Source organism: Triturus cristatus, chromosome 5_2 (assembly GCF_964204655.1).
Source record: "Triturus cristatus chromosome 5_2, aTriCri1.1, whole genome shotgun sequence".
NCBI lineage: Eukaryota > Metazoa > Chordata > Amphibia > Caudata > Salamandridae > Triturus > Triturus cristatus.
This window is the reverse complement of record NC_140588.1, coordinates 552,795,227-552,815,512: the sequence shown is the minus strand read 5'-3', so window position 1 is coordinate 552,815,512 and position 20,286 is coordinate 552,795,227. Positions and strand designations below refer to the sequence as shown.

General features: G+C 33.4%; 8 non-coding genes across 8 annotated transcripts; 7 read left to right on the top strand and 1 right to left on the bottom strand.

The window, feature by feature from the left end:
- The first annotated feature begins 159 nt into the window (after positions 1 to 159).
- On the top strand, positions 160 to 231 carry TRNAQ-CUG (transfer RNA glutamine (anticodon CUG)). The gene has a single exon. It is a non-coding gene; the product is annotated as a tRNA-Gln (tRNA).
- Positions 232 to 2,676: 2,445 nt separating this feature from the next.
- On the top strand, positions 2,677 to 2,748 carry TRNAQ-CUG (transfer RNA glutamine (anticodon CUG)). The gene has a single exon. It is a non-coding gene; the product is annotated as a tRNA-Gln (tRNA).
- A 4,963-nt stretch (positions 2,749 to 7,711) lies between these two features.
- On the top strand, positions 7,712 to 7,783 carry TRNAQ-CUG (transfer RNA glutamine (anticodon CUG)). Its single transcript has one exon. It is a non-coding gene; the product is annotated as a tRNA-Gln (tRNA).
- A 2,445-nt stretch (positions 7,784 to 10,228) lies between these two features.
- On the top strand, positions 10,229 to 10,300 carry TRNAQ-CUG (transfer RNA glutamine (anticodon CUG)). Its single transcript has one exon. It is a non-coding gene; the product is annotated as a tRNA-Gln (tRNA).
- An 825-nt stretch (positions 10,301 to 11,125) lies between these two features.
- Positions 11,126 to 11,197, bottom strand: TRNAQ-UUG (transfer RNA glutamine (anticodon UUG)). The gene has a single exon. It is a non-coding gene; the product is annotated as a tRNA-Gln (tRNA).
- Positions 11,198 to 12,744: 1,547 nt separating this feature from the next.
- TRNAQ-CUG (transfer RNA glutamine (anticodon CUG)) lies at positions 12,745 to 12,816 on the top strand. The gene has a single exon. It is a non-coding gene; the product is annotated as a tRNA-Gln (tRNA).
- Positions 12,817 to 15,261: 2,445 nt separating this feature from the next.
- TRNAQ-CUG (transfer RNA glutamine (anticodon CUG)) lies at positions 15,262 to 15,333 on the top strand. The gene has a single exon. It is a non-coding gene; the product is annotated as a tRNA-Gln (tRNA).
- Positions 15,334 to 17,779: 2,446 nt separating this feature from the next.
- Positions 17,780 to 17,851, top strand: TRNAQ-CUG (transfer RNA glutamine (anticodon CUG)). Its single transcript has one exon. It is a non-coding gene; the product is annotated as a tRNA-Gln (tRNA).
- Positions 17,852 to 20,286: the final 2,435 nt, after the last annotated feature.

Here is a 20,286-nt window from a genome sequence, read left to right as displayed (position 1 = left end):
TAACACTTTTATAGAGAATATAGCTGAAAAGAATCAAATCACATTAAAGCTCTATCCACTATGACCATTCAAATGAGATATCTTTTTATCAATATAAGAGAAGGCCATCACTGATGCGCTCTCTTTTGTCTCAATGGAAAAGTCACTCTTGTGTGAGAGGGTTCCATGGTGTAATGGTTAGCACTCTGGACTCTGAATCCAGCGATCCGAGTTCAAATCTCGGTGGGACCTACTACAATTATGAGATTCACTGTTTAACTCATTTTTTTGAATTTGGTCTAGAAAAAACATAATATCAATGTTTTATACTGATGCGTATGAACGCATAAGTATGTATAGATGCATACATAGCTTTATCCGTCTAGATACCTGTTAGACAATATGAACATATCAATTATTCATTAACATAAATATTGAAGCTGAACCTAGAAACTGTTCTTTCACATCCACATTGTAAACATGAGTTTATTTTCCTTTCTCATCTATATGGCCAGTAATGAGATAGTTCATTTTTGCTGATTTCTTAGCTGACAACATGCTGGACTTACACAGTGCATTTCATTGTGAATGTCTTTAAAAGTGAATTTCAGATTCACACCTTTGACATGTCTTTCAAAAGATTCAACTTTTTTGGTTGTGGATTTACTGTTGAAAATCAGTGTGTAAAATCTTTGTACGTCTGAATTTCAAGATTATTATTCAAACTGCACATCTTCGGTCCCCGTAATACAAAGTTTGACTCCTCAAGTTTTGTTTTAATGAATGTTTTGCAATGAAAAAGTTCCTTGTTCGCCTTAACAATAACAGTAAGATTTTAAAAAGTAATGTCTTGCATCAGGCCCCTGTGATGAGTTTGAGAAACCAGAGTGAGTTTGTAAAATCTCTCATTATTTTGAGCCATTTAGTTTCCAGGTATTGAAAAATTTCTATTATTTGCTCACATCTAATAAACTTTTAGAGTATAATCAATAAATTAATTGTTCACCCTACCGGTATTAGATATGTGATATTAATGAATACACTTGAAAGAAAATGATTTGGTCAAGAGTCATAAAATGGTCCCACCGCGATTTGAACTCGGATCATTGGATTCAAAGTCCAAAGTGCTAACCATTACACCATGGAACCTCCTATGTGAAAGGAGCATAAACTGCTGCAGGAATGTGGAAATGTCAAAGTTTTTAATATTCTACTGTCTAAGAGAAACTGAATTGGATTGCTTTCCTATTCTGGTAAACTTTTGCATATTGAACTATGTTGGGGAAGGATGTTGCCCAAAAGACTCAAATAACGTTATAACTCTGTTGAACAGTGGTTTTTATGTGAGATAATATTTTTCAATGAAAGATAAGTTGCCCCCTGAGGCAAATCTCTTCTGTCAAAATGGAAAGCTCACCCTGGTACGGGAGGGTGGATGGTGTCATGGTTAGCACTCTGGACTCTGAAAACAGGGATCTGAGTACAAATTTCAGTGGGACTTATCTGAACTTTACAATTTTCTTTTCCATTCAGTTCTTAGAAGTTTTATTTGGAACAACATCACATTTACTTATAAACATGTAAAAATCAACCTGTACATATGTATCTCTGTATATATAGCTATATGTCTCTGTATATTTATAGGAAAATATAAACATATAGATTATAACAATAAATATAATTAGTGGAGGTGAAAATCATGAACAGTTGTTGCCTCTCAGCATTTGAAACATGAGTTTCTACTTCTTTCTCTTTTATATGTCCTGAAATTGAGATAGTCACTTTTTACTCAGTATTGATCCAACAATACAGTTTATGTATATAAAGCATATCATATGATTTGTGAACAATGTTCAAAAATTAGAATTTGATCAGTACCTGTGATGCCTCCGACCAAAAGCTTATATTTTACGATTGGAGATCAACTGTTGTAAATCAGCATGAAAAACATTTTCTTTTCACGATTTCCATACTAATATAAAACAACATTTTTACTAGCTGAATGAGATCATCATTTGGGTTCCTCTATGTTTGATTGAAGAAAACTTCTCATTCAAAATGTGCTATTTTCGCCTTATCAATAGCGGGAAAGCTTAAAAAAGTGATGCTGTGAATCACCCATCTGAAATGCGTTTGAGAAAATCAGAATATGATTTTATAATGGCTAACTACTTTGTGAAGAAATTTGATGTCAAAGTATTTTAAAGTTTGTATTGATGTAACTTGTTCAAGCTGATGGACATTTTGAAAGCATTCAATAATTGACTCTTTCAACCTACTGGTGTTGTATTTGAGCTATCAATGAACAAAGATGAAGAAATGGAAAAGCTCAAGAGTAATACAAAATGTCCCTCCAAGGTTTCAAATCGGATCATTGGATGCAAAGTCCAAATTGCCAACCATTGCTCTATGGAGCCACCCATGCAGGAGACAGAGACATTGCTTCAGTAGTCTGGAAATGTAGACTGTTTTATTATGCTACAGGCAAAGATGAACATTGTGATATAACTTTTATATTCAGATAAACATTTGAATATTTAACACTTTTATAGAGAATATAGCTGAAAAGAATCAAATCACATTAAAGCTCTATCCACTATGACCATTCAAATGAGATATCTTTTTATCAATATAAGAGAAGGCCATCACTGATGCGCTCTCTTTTGTCTCAATGGAAAAGTCACTCTTGTGTGAGAGGGTTCCATGGTGTAATGGTTAGCACTCTGGACTCTGAATCCAGCGATCCGAGTTCAAATCTCGGTGGGACCTACTACAATTATGAGATTCACTGTTTAACTCATTTTTTAGAATTTGGTCTAGAAAAAACATAATATCAATGTTTTATACTGATGCGTATGAACGCATAAGTATGTATAGATGCATACATAGCTTTATCCGTCTAGATAGCTGTTAGACAATATGAACATATCAATTATTCATTAACATAAATATTGAAGCTGAACCTAGAAACTGTTCTTTCACATCCACATTGTAAACATGAGTTTATTTTCCTTTCTCATCTATATGGCCAGTAATGAGATAGTTCATTTTTGCTGATTTCTTAGCTGACAACATGCTGGACTTACACAGTGCATTTCATTGTGAATGTCTTTAAAAGTGAATTTCAGATTCACACCTTTGACATGTCTTTCAAAAGATTCAACTTTTTTGGTTGTGGATTTACTGTTGAAAATCAGTGTGTAAAATCTTTGTACGTCTGAATTTCAAGATTATTATTCAAACTGCACATCTTCGGTCCCCGTAATACAAAGTTTGACTCCTCAAGTTTTGTTTTAATGAATGTTTTGCAATGAAAAAGTTCCTTGTTCGCCTTAACAATAACAGTAAGATTTTAAAAAGTAATGTCTTGCATCAGGCCCCTGTGATGAGTTTGAGAAACCAGAGTGAGTTTGTAAAATCTCTCATTATTTTGAGCCATTTAGTTTCCAGGTATTGAAAAATTTCTATTATTTGCTCACATCTAATAAACTTTTAGAGTATAATCAATAAATTAATTGTTCACCCTACCGGTATTAGATATGTGATATTAATGAATACACTTGAAAGAAAATGATTTGGTCAAGAGTCATAAAATGGTCCCACCGCGATTTGAACTCGGATCATTGGATTCAAAGTCCAAAGTGCTAACCATTACACCATGGAACCTCCTATGTGAAAGGAGCATAAACTGCTGCAGGAATGTGGAAATGTCAAAGTTTTTAATATTCTACTGTCTAAGAGAAACTGAATTGGATTGCTTTCCTATTCTGGTAAACTTTCGCATATTGAACTATGTTGGGGAAGGATGTTGCCCAAAAGACTCAAATAACGTTATAACTCTGTTGAACAGTGGTTTTTATGTGAGATAATATTTTTCAATGAAAGATAAGTTGCCCCCTGAGGCAAATCTCTTCTGTCAAAATGGAAAGCTCACCCTGGTACGGGAGGGTGGATGGTGTCATGGTTAGCACTCTGGACTCTGAAAACAGGGATCTGAGTACAAATTTCAGTGGGACTTATCTGAACTTTACAATTTTCTTTTCCATTCAGTTCTTAGAAGTTTTATTTGGAACAACATCACATTTTCTTATAAACATTTAAAAATCAACCTGTACATATGTATCTCTGTATATATAGCTATATGTCTCTGTATATTTATAGGAAAATATAAACATATAGATTATAACAATAAATATAATTAGTGGAGGTGAAAATCATGAACAGTTGTTGCCTCTCAGCATTTGAAACATGAGTTTCTACTTCTTTCTCTTTTATATGTCCTGAAATTGAGATAGTCACTTTTTACTCTGTATTGATCCAACAATACAGTTTATGTATATAAAGCATATCATATGATTTGTGAACAATGTTCAAAAATTAGAATTTGATCAGTACCTGTGATGCCTCCGACCAAAAGCTTATATTTTACGATTGGAGATCAACTGTTGTAAATCAGCATGAAAAACATTTTCTTTTCACGATTTCCATACTAATATAAAACAACATTTTTACTAGCTGAATGAGATCATCATTTGGGTTCCTCTATGTTTGATTGAAGAAAACTTCTCATTCAAAATGTGCTATTTTCGCCTTATCAATAGCGGGAAAGCTTAAAAAAGTGATGCTGTGAATCACCCATCTGAAATGCGTTTGAGAAAATCAGAATATGATTTTATAATGGCTAACTACTTTGTGAAGAAATTTGATGTCAAAGTATTTTAAAGTTTGTATTGATGTAACTTGTTCAAGCTGATGGACATTTTGAAAGCATTCAATAATTGACTCTTTCAACCTACTGGTGTTGGATTTGAGCTATCAATGAACAAAGATGAAGAAATGGAAAAGCTCAAGAGTAATAAAAAATGTCCCTCCAAGGTTTCAAATCGGATCATTGGATGCAAAGTCCAAATTGCCAACCATTGCTCTATGGAGCCACCCATGCAGGAGACAGAGACATTGCTTCAGTAGTCTGGAAATGTAGACTGTTTTATTATGCTACAGGCAAAGATGAACATTGTGATATAACTTTTATATTCAGATAAACATTTGAATATTTAACACTTTTATAGAGAATATAGCTGAAAAGAATCAAATCACATTAAAGCTCTATCCACTATGACCATTCAAATGAGATATCTTTTTATCAATATAAGAGAAGGCCATCACTGATGCGCTCTCTTTTGTCTCAATGGAAAAGTCACTCTTGTGTGAGAGGGTTCCATGGTGTAATGGTTAGCACTCTGGACTCTGAATCCAGCGATCCGAGTTCAAATCTCGCTGGGACCTACTACAATTATGAGATTCACTGTTTAACTCATTTTTTAGAATTTGGTCTAGAAAAAACATAATATCAATGTTTTATACTGATGCGTATGAACGCATAAGTATGTATAGATGCATACATAGCTTTATCCGTCTAGAAAGCTGTTAGACAATATGAACATATCAATTATTCATTAACATAAATATTGAAGCTGAACCTAGAAACTGTTCTTTCACATCCACATTGTAAACATGAGTTTATTTTCCTTTCTCATCTATATGGCCAGTAATGAGATAGTTCATTTTTGCTGATTTCTTAGCTGACAACATGCTGGACTTACACAGTGCATTTCATTGTGAATGTCTTTAAAAGTGAATTTCAGATTCACACCTTTGACATGTCTTTCAAAAGATTCAACTTTTTTGGTTGTGGATTTACTGTTGAAAATCAGTGTGTAAAATCTTTGTACGTCTGAATTTCAAGATTATTATTCAAACTGCACATCTTCGGTCCCCTTAATAAAAAGTTTGACTCCTCAAGTTTTGTTTTAATGAATGCTTTGCAATGAAAAAGTTCCTTGTTCCCCTTAACAATAACAGTAAGATTTTAAAAAGTAATGTCTTGCATCAGGCCCCTGTGATGAGTTTGAGAAACCAGAGTGAGTTTGTAAAATCTCTCATTATTTTGAGCCATTTAGTTTCCAGGTATTGTAAAATTTCTATTATTTGCTCACATCTAATAAACTTTTAGAGTATAATCAATAAATTAATTGTTCACCCTACCGGTATTAGATATGTGATATTAATGAATACACTTGAAAGAAAATGATTTGGTCAAGAGTCATAAAATGGTCCCACCAAGATTTGAACTCGGATCATTGGATTCAAAGTCCAAAGTGCTAACCATTACACCATGGAACCTCCTATGTGAAAGGAACATAAACTGCTGCAGGAATGTGGAAATGTCAAAGTTTTTAATATTCTACTGTCAAAGAGAAACTGAATTGGATTGCTTTCCTATTCTGGTAAACTTTCGCATATTGAACTATGTTGGGGAAGGATGTTGCCCAAAAGACTCAAATAACGTTATAACTCTGTTGAACAGTGGTTTTTATGTGAGATAATATTTTTCAATGAAAGATAAGTTGCCCCCTGAGGCAAATCTCTTCTGTCAAAATGGAAAGCTCACCCTGGTACGGGAGGGTGAATGGTGTCATGGTTAGCACTCTGGACTCTGAAAACAGGGATCTGAGTACAAATTTCAGTGGGACTTATCTGAACTTTACAATTTTCTTTTCCATTCAGTTCTTAGAAGTTTTATTTGGAACAACATCACATTTACTTATAAACATGTAAAAATCAACCTGTACATATGTATCTCTGTATATATAGCTATATGTCTCTGTATATTTATAGGAAAATATAAACATATAGATTATAAAAATAAATATAATTAGTGGAGGTGAAAATCATGAACAGTTGTTGCCTCTCAGCATTTGAAACATGAGTTTCTACTTCTTTCTCTTTCATATGTCCTGAAATTGAGATAGTCACTTTTTACTCATTATTGATCCAACAATACAGTTTATGTATAGAAAGCATATCATATGATTTGTGAACAATGTTCAAAAATTAGAATTTGATCAGTACCTGTGATGCCTCCGACCAAAAGCTTATATTTTACGATTGGAGATCAACTGTTGTAAATCAGCATGAAAAACATTTTCTTTTCACGATTTCCATACTAATATAAAACAACATTTTTACTAGCTGAATGAGATCATCATTTGGGTTCCTCTATGTTTGATTGAAGAAAACTTCTCATTCAAAATGTGCTATTTTCGCCTTATCAATAGCGGGAAAGCTTAAAAAAAGTGATGCTGTGAATCACCCATCTGAAATGCGTTTGAGAAAATCAGAATATGATTTTATAATGGCTAACTACTTTGTGAAGAAATTTGATGTCAAAGTATTTTAAAGTTTGTATTGATGTAACTTGTTCAAGCTGATGGACATTTTGAAAGCATTCAATAATTGACTCTTTCAACCTACTGGTGTTGGATTTGAGCTATCAATGAACAAAGATGAAGAAATGGAAAAGCTCAAGAGTAATAAAAAAAGTCCCTCCAAGGTTTCAAATCGGATCATTGGATGCAAAGTCCAAATTGCCAACCATTGCTCTATGGAGCCACCCATGCAGGAGACAGAGACATTGCTTCAGTAGTCTGGAAATGTAGACTGTTTTATTATGCTACAGGCAAAGATGAACAGTGTGATATAACTTTTATATTCAAATAAACATTTGAATATTTAACACTTTTATAGAGAATATAGCTGAAAATAATCAAATCACATTAAAGCTCTATCCACTATGACCATTCAAATGAGATATCTTTTTATCAATATAAGAGAAGGCCATCACTGATGCGCTCTCTTTTGTCTCAATGGAAAAGTCACTCTTGTGTGAGAGGGTTCCATGGTGTAATGGTTAGCACTCTGGACTCTGAATCCAGCGATCCGAGTTCAAATCTCGGTGGGACCTACTACAATTATGAGATTCACTGTTTAACTCATTTTTTAGAATTTGGTCTAGAAAAAACATAATATCAATGTTTTATACTGATGCGTATGAACGCATAAGTATGTATAGATGCATACATAGCTTTATCCGTCTAGATAGCTGTTAGACAATATGAACATATCAATTATTCATTAACATAAATATTGAAGCTGAACCTAGAAACTGTTCTTTCACATCCACATTGTAAACATGAGTTTATTTTCCTTTCTCATCTATATGGCCAGTAATGAGATAGTTCATTTTTGCTGATTTCTTAGCTGACAACATGCTGGACTTACACAGTGCATTTCATTGTGAATGTCTTTAAAAGTGAATTTCAGATTCACACCTTTGACATGTCTTTCAAAAGATTCAACTTTTTTGGTTGTGGATTTACTGTTGAAAATCAGTGTGTAAAATCTTTGTACGTCTGAATTTCAAGATTATTATTCAAACTGCACATCTTCGGTCCCCGTAATACAAAGTTTGACTCCTCAAGTTTTGTTTTAATGAATGTTTTGCAATGAAAAAGTTCCTTGTTCGCCTTAACAATAACAGTAAGATTTTAAAAAGTAATGTCTTGCATCAGGCCCCTGTGATGAGTTTGAGAAACCAGAGTGAGTTTGTAAAATCTCTCATTATTTTGAGCCATTTAGTTTCCAGGTATTGAAAAATTTCTATTATTTGCTCACATCTAATAAACTTTTAGAGTATAATCAATAAATTAATTGTTCACCCTACCGGTATTAGATATGTGATATTAATGAATACACTTGAAAGAAAATGATTTGGTCAAGAGTCATAAAATGGTCCCACCGCGATTTGAACTCGGATCATTGGATTCAAAGTCCAAAGTGCTAACCATTACACCATGGAACCTCCTATGTGAAAGGAGCATAAACTGCTGCAGGAATGTGGAAATGTCAAAGTTTTTAATATTCTACTGTCTAAGAGAAACTGAATTGGATTGCTTTCCCATTCTGGTAAACTTTTGCATATTGAACTATGTTGGGGAAGGATGTTGCCCAAAAGACTCAAATAACGTTATAACTCTGTTGAACAGTGGTTTTTATGTGAGATAATATTTTTCAATGAAAGATAAGTTGCCCCCTGAGGCAAATCTCTTCTGTCAAAATGGAAAGCTCACCCTGGTACGGGAGGGTGGATGGTGTCATGGTTAGCACTCTGGACTCTGAAAACAGGGATCTGAGTACAAATTTCAGTGGGACTTATCTGAACTTTACAATTTTCTTTTCCATTCAGTTCTTAGAAGTTTTATTTGGAACAACATCACATTTACTTATAAACATGTAAAAATCAACCTGTACATATGTATCTCTGTATATATAGCTAGATGTCTCTGTATATTTATAGGAAAATATAAACATATAGATTATAAAAATAAATATAATTAGTGGAGGTGAAAATCATGAACAGTTGTTGCCTCTCAGCATTTGAAACATGAGTTTCTACTTCTTTCTCTTTTATATGTCCAGAAATTGAGATAGTCACTTTTTACTCAGTATTGATCCAACAATACAGTTTATGTATATAAAGCATATCATATGATTTGTGAACAATGTTCAAAAATTAGAATTTGATCAGTACCTGTGATGCCTCCGACCAAAAGCTTATATTTTACGATTGGCGATCAACTGTTGTAAATCAGCATGAAAAACATTTTCTTTTCACGATTTCCATACTAATATAAAACAACATTTTTACTAGCTGAATGAGATCATCATTTGGGTTCCTCTATGTTTGATTGAAGAAAACTTCTCATTCAAAATGTGCTATTTTTGCCTTATCAATAGCGGGAAAGCTTAAAAAAGTGATGCTGTGAATCACCCATCTGAAATGCGTTTGAGAAAATCAGAATATGATTTTATAATGGCTAACTACTTTGTGAAGAAATTTGATGTCAAAGTATTTTAAAGTTTGTATTGATGTAACTTGTTCAAGCTGATGGACATTTTGAAAGCATTCAATAATTGACTCTTTCAACCTACTGGTGTTGGATTTGAGCTATCAATGAACAAAGATGAAGAAATGGAAAAGCTCAAGAGTAATAAAAAATGTCCCTCCAAGTTTTCAAATCGGATCATTGGATGCAAAGTCCAAATTGCCAACCATTGCTCTATGGAGCCACCCATGCAGGAGACAGAGACATTGCTTCAGTAGTCTGGAAATGTAGACTGTTTTATTATGCTACAGGCAAAGATGAACATTGTGATATAACTTTTATATTCAGATAAACATTTGAATATTTAACACTTTTATAGAGAATATAGCTGAAAAGAATCAAATCACATTAAAGCTCTATCCACTATGACCATTCAAATGAGATATCTTTTTATCAATATAAGAGAAGGCCATCACTGATGCGCTCTCTTTTGTCTCAATGGAAAAGTCACTCTTGTGTGAGAGGGTTCCATGGTGTAATGGTTAGCACTCTGGACTCTGAATCCAGCGATCCGAGTTCAAATCTCGGTGGGACCTACTACAATTATGAGATTAACTGTTTAACTCATTTTTTAGAATTTGGTCTAGAAAAAACATAATATCAATGTTTTATACTGATGCGTATGAACGCATAAGTATGTATAGATGCATACATAGCTTTATCCGTCTAGATAGCTGTTAGACAATATGAACATATCAATTATTCATTAACATAAATATTGAAGCTGAACCTAGAAACTGTTCTTTCACATCCACATTGTAAACATGAGTTTATTTTCCTTTCTCATCTATATGGCCAGTAATGAGATAGTTCATTTTTGCTGATTTCTTAGCTGACAACATGCTGGACTTACACAGTGCATTTCATTGTGAATGTCTTTAAAAGTGAATTTCAGATTCACACCTTTGACATGTCTTTCAAAAGATTCAACTTTTTTGGTTGTGGATTTACTGTTGAAAATCAGTGTGTAAAATCTTTGTACGTCTGAATTTCAAGATTATTATTCAAACTGCACATCTTCGGTCCCCGTAATACAAAGTTTGACTCCTCAAGTTTTGTTTTAATGAATGTTTTGCAATGAAAAAGTTCCTTGTTCGCCTTAACAATAACAGTAAGATTTTAAAAAGTAATGTCTTGCATCAGGCCCCTGTGATGAGTTTGAGAAACCAGAGTGAGTTTGTAAAATCTCTCATTATTTTGAGCCATTTAGTTTCCAGGTATTGTAAAATTTCTATTATTTGCTCACATCTAATAAACTTTTAGAGTATAATCAATAAATTAATTGTTCACCCTACCGGTATTAGATATGTGATATTAATGAATACACTTGAAAGAAAATGATTTGGTCAAGAGTCATAAAATGGTCCCACCGAGATTTGAACTCGGATCATTGGATTCAAAGTCCAAAGTGCTAACCATTACACCATGGAACCTCCCATGTGAAAGGAGCATAAACTGCTGCAGGAATGTGGAAATGTCAAAGTTTTTAATATTCTACTGTCAAAGAGAAACTGTATTGGATTGCTTTCCCATTCTGGTAAACTTTTGCATATTGAACTATGTTGGGGAAGGATGTTGCCCAAAAGACTCAAATAACGTTATAACTCTGTTGAACAGTGGTTTTTATGTGAGATAATATTTTTCAATGAAAGATAAGTTGCCCCCTGAGGCAAATCTCTTCTGTCAAAATGGAAAGCTCACCCTGGTACGGGAGGGTGGATGGTGTCATGGTTAGCACTCTGGACTCTGAAAACAGGGATCTGAGTACAAATTTCAGTGGGACTTATCTGAACTTTACAATTTTCTTTTCCATTCAGTTCTTAGAAGTTTTATTTGGAACAACATCACATTTACTTATAAACATGTAAAAATCAACCTGTACATATGTATCTCTGTATATATAGCTAGATGTCTCTGTATATTTATAGGAAAATATAAACATATAGATTATAAAAATAAATATAATTAGTGGAGGTGAAAATCATGAACAGTTGTTGCCTCTCAGCATTTGAAACATGAGTTTCTACTTCTTTCTCTTTTATATGTCCAGAAATTGAGATAGTCACTTTTTACTCAGTATTGATCCAACAATACAGTTTATGTATATAAAGCATATCATATAATTTGTGAACAATGTTCAAAAATTAGAATTTGATCAGTACCTGTGATGCCTCCGACCAAAAGCTTATATTTTACGATTGGCGATCAACTGTTGTAAATCAGCATGAAAAACATTTTCTTTTCACGATTTCCATACTAATATAAAACAACATTTTTACTAGCTGAATGAGATCATCATTTGGGTTCCTCTATGTTTGATTGAAGAAAACTTCTCATTCAAAATGTGCTATTTTCGCCTTATCAATAGCGGGAAAGCTTAAAAAAGTGATGCTGTGAATCACCCATCTGAAATGCGTTTGAGAAAATCAGAATATGATTTTATAATGGCTAACTACTTTGTGAAGAAATTTGATGTCAAAGTATTTTAAAGTTTGTATTGATGTAACTTGTTCAAGCTGATGGACATTTTGAAAGCATTCAATAATTGACTCTTTCAACCTACTGGTGTTGGATTTGAGCTATCAATGAACAAAGATGAAGAAATGGAAAAGCTCAAGAGTAATAAAAAAAGTCCCTCCAAGGTTTCAAATCGGATCATTGGATGCAAAGTCCAAATTGCCAACCATTGCTCTATGGAGCCACCCATGCAGGAGACAGAGACATTGCTTCAGTAGTCTGGAAATGTAGACTGTTTTATTATGCTACAGGCAAAGATGAACATTGTGATATAACTTTTATATTCAGATAAACATTTGAATATTAGCACTTTTATAGAGAATATAACTGAAAAGAATCAAATCACATTAAAGCTCTATCCACTATGACCATTCAAATGAGATATCTTTTTATCAATATAAGAGAAGGCCATCACTGATGCGCTCTCTTTTGTCTCAATGGAAAAGTCACTCTTGTGTGAGAGGGTTCCATGGTGTAATGGTTAGCACTCTGGACTCTGAATCCAGCGATCCGAGTTCAAATCTCGGTGGGACCTACTACAATTATGAGATTCACTGTTTAACTCATTTTTTAGAATTTGGTCTAGAAAAAACATAATATCAATGTTTTATACTGATGCGTATGAACGCATAAGTATGTATAGATGCATACATAGCTTTATCCGTCTAGATAGCTGTTAGACAATATGAACATATCAATTATTCATTAACATAAATATTGAAGCTGAACCTAGAAACTGTTCTTTCACATCCACATTGTAAACATGAGTTTATTTTCCTTTCTCATCTATATGGCCAGTAATGAGATAGTTCATTTTTGCTGATTTCTTAGCTGACAACATGCTGGACTTACACAGTGCATTTCATTGTGAATGTCTTTAAAAGTGAATTTCAGATTCACACCTTTGACATGTCTTTCAAAAGATTCAACTTTTTTGGTTGTGGATTTACTGTTGAAAATCAGTGTGTAAAATCTTTGTACGTCTGAATTTCAAGATTATTATTCAAACTGCACATCTTCGGTCCCCGTAATACAAAGTTTGACTCCTCAAGTTTTGTTTTAATGAATGTTTTGCAATGAAAAAGTTCCTTGTTCGCCTTAACAATAACAGTAAGATTTTAAAAAGTAATGTCTTGCATCAGGCCCCTGTGATGAGTTTGAGAAACTAGAGTGAGTTTGTAAAATCTCTCATTATTTTGAGCCATTTAGTTTCCAGGTATTGTAAAATTTCTATTATTTGCTCACATCTAATAAACTTTTAGAGTATAATCAATAAATTAATTGTTCACCCTACCGGTATTAGATATGTGATATTAATGAATACACTTGAAAGAAAATGATTTGGTCAAGAGTCATAAAATGGTCCCACCGAGATTTGAACTCGGATCATTGGATTCAAAGTCCAAAGTGCTAACCATTACACCATGGAACTTCCCATGTGAAAGGAGCATAAACTGCTGCAGGAATGTGGAAATGTCAAAGTTTTTAATATTCTACTGTCAAAGAGAAACTGTATTGGATTGCTTTCCTATTCTGGTAAACTTTTGCATATTGAACTATGTTGGGGAAGGATGTTGCCCAAAAGACTCAAATAACGTTATAACTCTGTTGAACAGTGGTTTTTATGTGAGATAATATTTTTCAATGAAAGATAAGTTGCCCCCTGAGGCAAATCTCTTCTGTCAAAATGGAAAGCTCACCCTGGTACGGGAGGGTGGATGGTGTCATGGTTAGCACTCTGGACTCTGAAAACAGGGATCTGAGTACAAATTTCAGTGGGACTTATCTGAACTTTACAATTTTCTTTTCCATTCAGTTCTTAGAAGTTTTATTTGGAACAACATCACATTTACTTATAAACATGTAAAAATCAACCTGTACATATGTATCTCTGTATATATAGCTAGATGTCTCTGTATATTTATAGGAAAATATAAACATATAGATTATAAAAATAAATATAATTAGTGGAGGTGAAAATCATGAACAGTTGTTGCCTCTCAGCATTTGAAACATGAGTTTCTACTTCTTTCTCTTTTATATGTCCAGAAATTGAGATAGTCACTTTTTACTCAGTATTGATCCAACAATACAGTTTATGTATATAAAGCATATCATATGATTTGTGAACAATGTTCAAAAATTAGAATTTGATCAGTACCTGTGATGCCTCCGACCAAAAGCTTATATTTTACGATTGGCGATCAACTGTTGTAAATCAGCATGAAAAACATTTTCTTTTCACGATTTCCATACTAATATAAAACAACATTTTTACTAGCTGAATGAGATCATCATTTGGGTTCCTCTATGTTTGATTGAAGAAAACTTCTCATTCAAAATGTGCTATTTTCGCCTTATCAATAGCGGGAAAGCTTAAAAAAGTGATGCTGTGAATCACCCATCTGAAATGCGTTTGAGAAAATCAGAATATGATTTTATAATGGCTAACTACTTTGTGAAGAAATTTGATGTCAAAGTATTTTAAAGTTTGTATTGATGTAACTTGTTCAAGCTGATGGACATTTTGAAAGCATTCAATAATTGACTCTTTCAACCTACTGGTGTTGGATTTGAGCTATCAATGAACAAAGATGAAGAAATGGAAAAGCTCAAGAGTAATAAAAAATGTCCCTCCAAGGTTTCAAATCGGATCATTGGATGCAAAGTCCAAATTGCCAACCATTGCTCTATGGAGCCACCCATGCAGGAGACAGAGACATTGCTTCAGTAGTCTGGAAATGTAGACTGTTTTATTATGCTACAGGCAAAGATGAACATTGTGATATAACTTTTATATTCAGATAAACATTTGAATATTTAACACTTTTATAGAGAATATAGCTGAAAAGAATCAAATCACATTAAAGCTCTATCCACTATGACCATTCAAATGAGATATCTTTTTATCAATATAAGAGAAGGCCATCACTGATGCGCTCTCTTTTGTCTCAATGGAAAAGTCACTCTTGTGTGAGAGGGTTCCATGGTGTAATGGTTAGCACTCTGGACTCTGAATCCAGCGATCCGAGTTCAAATCTCGGTGGGACCTACTACAATTACGAGATTCACTGTTTAACTCATTTTTTAGAATTTGGTCTAGAAAAAACATAATATCAATGTTTTATACTGATGCGTATGAACGCATAAGTATGTATAGATGCATACATAGCTTTATCCGTCTAGATAGCTGTTAGACAATATGAACATATCAATTATTCATTAACATAAATATTGATGCTGAACCTAGAAACTGTTCTTTCACATCCACATTGTAAACATGAGTTTATTTTCCTTTCTCATCTATATGGCCAGTAATGAGATAGTTCATTTTTGCTGATTTCTTAGCTGACAACATGCTGGACTTACACAGTGCATTTCATTGTGAATGTCTTTAAAAGTGAATTTCAGATTCACACCTTTGACATGTCTTTCAAAAGATTCAACTTTTTTGGTTGTGGATTTACTGTTGAAAATCAGTGTGTAAAATCTTTGTACGTCTGAATTTCAAGATTATTATTCAAACTGCACATCTTCGGTCCCCTTAATACAAAGTTTGACTCCTCAAGTTTTGTTTTAATGAATGCTTTGCAATGAAAAAGTTCCTTGTTCCCCTTAACAATAACAGTAAGATTTTAAAAAGTAATGTCTTGCATCAGGCCCCTGTGATGAGTTTGAGAAACCAGAGTGAGTTTGTAAAATCTCTCATTATTTTGAGCCATTTAGTTTCCAGGTATTGTAAAATTTCTATTATTTGCTCACATCTAATAAACTTTTAGAGTATAATCAATAAATTAATTGTTCACCCTACTGGTATTAGATATGTGATATTAATGAATACACTTGAAAGAAAATGATTTGGTCAAGAGTCATAAAATGGTCCCACCAAGATTTGAACTCGGATAATTGGATTCAAAGTCCAAAGTGCTAACCATTACACCATGGAACCTCCTATGTGAAAGGAACATAAACTGCTGCAGGAATGTGGAAATGTCAAAGTTTTTAAGATTCTACTGTCAAAGAGAAACTGAATTGGATTGCTTTCCTATTCTGGTAAACTTTTGCATATTGAACTATGTTGGGGAAGGATGTTGCCCAAAAGACTCAAATAACGTTATAACTCTGTTGAACAGTGGTTTTTATGTGAGCTAATATTTTTCAATGAAAGATAAGTTGCCCCCTGAGGCAAATCTCTTCTGTCAAAATGGAAAGCTCACCCTGGTACGGGAGGGTGAATGGTGTCATGGTTAGCACTCTGGACTCTGAAAACAGGGATCTGAGTACAAATTTCAGTGGGACTTATCTGAACTTTACAATTTTCTTTTCCATTCAGTTCTTAGAAGTTTTATTTGGAACAACATCACATTTACTTATAAACATGTAAAAATCAACCTGTACATATGTATCTCTGTATATATAGCTATATGTCTCTGTATATTTATAGGAAAATATAAACATATAGATTATAAAAATAAATATAATTAGTGGAGGTGAAAATCATGAACAGTTGTTGCCTCTCAGCATTTGAAACATGAGTTTCTACTTCTTTCTCTTTCATATGTCCTGAAATTGAGATAGTCACTTTTTACTCATTATTGATCCAACAATACAGTTTATGTATAGAAAGCATATCATATGATTTGTGAACAATGTTCAAAAATTAGAATTTGATCAGTACCTGTGATGCCTCCGACCAAAAGCTTATATTTTACGATTGGAGATCAACTGTTGTAAATCAGCATGAAAAACATTTTCTTTTCACGATTTCCATACTAATATAAAACAACATTTTTACTAGCTGAATGAGATCATCATTTGGATTCCTCTATGTTTGATTGAAGAAAACTTCTCATTCAAAATGTGCTATTTTCGCCTTATCAATAGCGGGAAAGCTTAAAAAAAGTGATGCTGTGAATCACCCATCTGAAATGCGTTTGAGAAAATCAGAATATGATTTTATAATGGCTAACTACTTTGTGAAGAAATTTGATGTCAAAGTATTTTAAAGTTTGTATTGATGTAACTTGTTCAAGCTGATGGACATTTTGAAAGCATTCAATAATTGACTCTTTCAACCTACTGGTGTTGGATTTGAGCTATCAATGAACAAAGATGAAGAAATGGAAAAGCTCAAGAGTAATAAAAAAAGTCCCTCCAAGGTTTCAAATCGGATCATTGGATGCAAAGTCCAAATTGCCAACCATTGCTCTATGGAGCCACCCATGCAGGAGACAGAGACATTGCTTCAGTAGTCTGGAAATGTAGACTGTTTTATTATGCTACAGGCAAAGATGAACAGTGTGATATAACTTTTATATTCAAATAAACATTTGAATATTTAACACTTTTATAGAGAATATAGCTGAAAAGAATCAAATCACATTAAAGCTCTATCCACTATGACCATTCAAATGAGATATCTTTTTATCAATATAAGAGAAGGCCATCACTGATGCGCTCTCTTTTGTCTCAATGGAAAAGTCACTCTTGTGTGAGAGGGTTCCATGGTGTAATGGTTAGCACTCTGGACTCTGAATCCAGCGATCCGAGTTCAAATCTCGGTGGGACCTACTACAATTATGAGATTCACTGTTTAACTCATTTTTTAGAATTTGGTCTAGAAAAAACATAATATCAATGTTTTATACTGATGCGTATGAACGCATAAGTATGTATAGATGCATACATAGCTTTATCCGTCTAGATAGCTGTTAGACAATATGAACATATCAATTATTCATTACCATAAATATTGAAGCTGAACCTAGAAACTGTTCTTTCACATCCACATTGTAAACATGAGTTTATTTTCCTTTCTCATCTATATGGCCAGTAATGAGATAGTTCATTTTTGCTGATTTCTTAGCTGACAACATGCTGGACTTACACAGTGCATTTCATTGTGAATGTCTTTAAAAGTGAATTTCAGATTCACACCTTTGACATGTCTTTCAAAAGATTCAACTTTTTTGGTTGTGGATTTACTGTTGAAAATCAGTGTGTAAAATCTTTGTACGTCTGAATTTCAAGATTATTATTCAAACTGCACATCTTCGGTCCCCGTAATACAAAGTTTGACTCCTCAAGTTTTGTTTTAATGAATGTTTTGCAATGAAAAAATTCCTTGTTCGCCTTAACAATAACAGTAAGATTTTAAAAAGTAATGTCTTGCATCAGGCCCCTGTGATGAGTTTGAGAAACCAGAGTGAGTTTGTAAAATCTCTCATTATTTTGAGCCATTTAGTTTCCAGGTATTGAAAAATTTCTATTATTTGCTCACATCTAATAAACTTTTAGAGTATAATCAATAAATTAATTGTTCACCCTACCGGTATTAGATATGTGATATTAATGAATACACTTGAAAGAAAATGATTTGGTCAAGAGTCATAAAATGGTCCCACCGCGATTTGAACTCGGATCATTGGATTTAAAGTCCAAAGTGCTAACCATTACACCATGGAACCTCCTATGTGAAAGGAGCATAAACTGCTGCAGGAATGTGGAAATGTCAAAGTTTTTAATATTCTACTGTCTAAGAGAAACTGAATTGGATTGCTTTCCTATTCTGGTAAACGTTTGCATATTGAACTATGTTGGGGAAGGATGTTGCCCAAAAGACTCAAATAACGTTATAACTCTGTTGAACAGTGGTTTTTATGTGAGATAATATTTTTCAATGAAAGATAAGTTGCCCCCTGAGGCAAATCTCTTCTGTCAAAATGGAAAGCTCACCCTGGTACGGGAGGGTGGATGGTGTCATGGTTAGCACTCTGGACTCTGAAAACAGGGATCTGAGTACAAATTTCAGTGGGACTTATCTGAACTTTACAATTTTCTTTTCCATTCAGTTCTTAGAAGTTTTATTTGGAACAACATCACATTTACTTATAAACATGTAAAAATCAACCTGTACATATGTATCTCTGTATATATAGCTATATGTCTCTGTATATTTATAGGAAAATATAAACATATAGATTATAACAATAAATATAATTAGTGGAGGTGAAAATCATGAAGAGTTGTTGCCTCTCAGCATTTGAAACATGAGTTTCTACTTCTTTCTCTTTTATATGTCCTGAAATTGAGATAGTCACTTTTTACTCATTATTGATCCAACAATACAGTTGATGTATACAAAGCATATCATATGATTTGTGAATAAAGTTCAAAAATGAGAATTTGATCAGTACCTGTCATGCCTCCGACCAAAAGCTTATATTTTACGATTGGAGATCAACTGTTGTAAATCAGCATGAAAAACATTTTCTTTTCACGATTTCCATACTAATATAAAACAACATTTTTACTAGCTGAATGAGATCATCATTTGGGTTCCTCTATGTTTGATTGAAGAAAACTTCTCATTCAAAATGTGCTATTTTCGCCTTATCAATAGCGGGAAAGCTTAAAAAAGTGATGCTGTGAATCACCCATCTGAAATGCGTTTGAGAAAATCAGAATATGATTTTATAATGGCTAACTACTTTGTGAAGAAATTTGATGTCAAAGTATTTTAAAGTTTGTATTGATGTAACTTGTTCAAGCTGATGGACATTTTGAAAGCATTCAATAATTGACTCTTTCAACCTACTGGTGTTGGATTTGAGCTATCAATGAACAAAGATGAAGAAATGGAAAAGCTCAAGAGTAATAAAAAATGTCCCTCCAAGGTTTCAAATCGGATCATTGGATGCAAAGTCCAAATTGCCAACCATTGCTCTATGGAGCCACCCATGCAGGAGACAGAGACATTGCTTCAGTAGTCTGGAAATGTAGACTGTTTTATTATGCTACAGGCAAAGATGAACATTGTGATATAACTTTTATATTCAGATAAACATTTGAATATTTAACACTTTTATAGAGAATATAGCTGAAAAGAATCAAATCACATTAAAGCTCTATCCACTATGACCATTCAAATGAGATATCTTTTTATCAATATAAGAGAAGGCCATCACTGATGCGCTCTCTTTTGTCTCAATGGAAAAGTCACTCT